This window comes from Callospermophilus lateralis, chromosome 1, assembly GCF_048772815.1.
Source record: "Callospermophilus lateralis isolate mCalLat2 chromosome 1, mCalLat2.hap1, whole genome shotgun sequence".
In the NCBI taxonomy this organism is placed as follows: domain Eukaryota; kingdom Metazoa; phylum Chordata; class Mammalia; order Rodentia; family Sciuridae; genus Callospermophilus; species Callospermophilus lateralis.
Window position 1 is genome coordinate 112,430,517 of NC_135305.1, and position 1,980 is coordinate 112,432,496.

A 1,980-nucleotide genomic window follows, 5' to 3' on the forward strand; every position below is an offset into this window, starting at 1 on the left:
AGAAGGGTCACAACAAAATTTAGTTGTAGGACATAAAATAAACTAATGTGTATTTTCCTGCCCTTCATAAACTGTATTGTTCGTTCGTCATGTTACTGGGATGTGGATCATTATTAATGACAGTCCAGTGTATCTCAAGTATGGATTAAGGTTACAGAACACTGGGGATTATTTTTTCTAATTATGTACACTTAAAGAATGTTTTGAAATTAACATTTCTGGGATAAAATTTGCAAATGTGAAGAAGAGTTATCACAACAAATATTTTGATTTTTTTATTGGAATTTTGTTCAATTCAGTAACACTTAGACATTTATGATCCCTCTAACTGTCTGGTCATTGGATGAAATGGTGGTGTCTGTCCAGCCAAACCTGCAGTCCCAGTGGCCGGTTGTGGTTGCAGAGGGCGAAGGACAAGGGCCCCTGATCAAGTTGGAGATGATGATCAGCGAGCCTTGCCAGAAGACCAAGAGGAAGAGTGTTCTTGCTGTGGGTAAAGGAAGTGTAAAGGTCATGTTTGCACTGGGCAACGAGGAGGAGCACTGAGGAGGCAGCAATGACATGGAAGGCATGAATTGGGAATACAAAGAAACCTGAGCAATTCCATAGAGCAGGAAGGGATCCAGGGGCGAGAGGTCCAGGAGTGGCTCCAGCATGGGGTCCCACTGACCCAGAGGACAGGACCAACAAGAGCACAGCCCTGCCACTGCCTGGGGAGGGGAAGGACAGGAAGCTGCTCAAGAGTGGTGGTGCAGAAGGGTTCACCAGCTTCCCCACCCAGGGGAAGTTTCCAGAATCCAGTAACCCTAGTGACCTTACAGTGGCCTCCAGGGGCTTGACGGAATTGAAGATTGGCATGTGCGCCCAGCTCTGCGTCATCTGCCTTGCCATCCTGTCTTCCTTATCAACTGCGTGGCGTTTGCCTGGAAGTACAGACACAAAAGACTTGCAGTGAACGAGCAGGGAAACATCCCTCACTCCCACGACTGGGTCTGACTTGGGAACAAGGTGGAGCTTTTGGAGAACCCAGTGGACATCACGCTTCCCTTGGAGGAGTGCACGACCATGATAGAGAGGGGGCTGCAGTTCGAGGAGAAGAACTTCCTGCTGAACAGAGGTTCCCAGAAGCCCTTCCCCAGTCAGCTGCTCAGACCTTCTGACTATGTCTATGAGAAAGAGATGAAAAAAAAACCTGTAAACTCTTCTGGTCCAAAGACGAAGAGGGACAAGTTTACTTCCTACATCACTATTCTTCCTGAGGATGGGGGCCCGTACACCAATTCCATCCTGTTTGACAGTGATGACAGCATCAAGTGGGTCTGCCAGGACATGGGGCTGGGGACTCCCAGGACTTGAAATACTGTGTTATATTTGAATTCACTGATGCGCTTTCTGGTTTTCTGGTCAAAACAGAGGTGTTTTGTTACCCCCTTGTTGTGGTAGACTTCCACGTGGGTGAACCCACTCTCCAAACCCATCTGCCCTAAGGTCTCCTCAAGTTGGCAGCCGAGAGGGTCTTCATCTGCTTCTCCCTCATGCACAGGGCTGGAGGGTTTGTGGAAAGCCAGCTGGCCTCACCACAGGTATTCTCTGGGTCCTTTGCTGTTGGAATAGTGCTTGAGATTCCAGGCCCTGGAGTCCGGGAATCCTTGCCGTGTTCTGGGGAAGGAAGCATTTGCAGGACAGAGAGTATGCAAGGCTGGCTGACTCCTGGGGGAAGGGCTGCTCAGGAGGCCCGAGGAAATCATGCTGCATTTCTCTTTATTATTCTTTTACTTGTAATTGGGTATTTTGTTTATACCACTATTTTTCAAAGGATCTAGAGGTGAGGTAGCCCCAAACCTACTTTTTGGATAAGTCCATAGGCATGTTAATGGAGCACAACTAACAACTAGGCCTGTGATTTCTGGAGGCCACTGTCCAGTTCTCTCCACCGTGTCCTGGCTGGACAAACACTACAGAATATATGAATTTTTTGTA

General features: G+C 48.0%; 1 pseudogene; it reads left to right on the top strand.

The window, feature by feature from the left end:
• Positions 1-315: 315 nt before the first annotated feature.
• Positions 316-1,356, top strand: LOC143397879 (transmembrane protein 132B pseudogene; annotated as a pseudogene).
• The last annotated feature ends 624 nt before the right edge of the window (positions 1,357-1,980 follow it).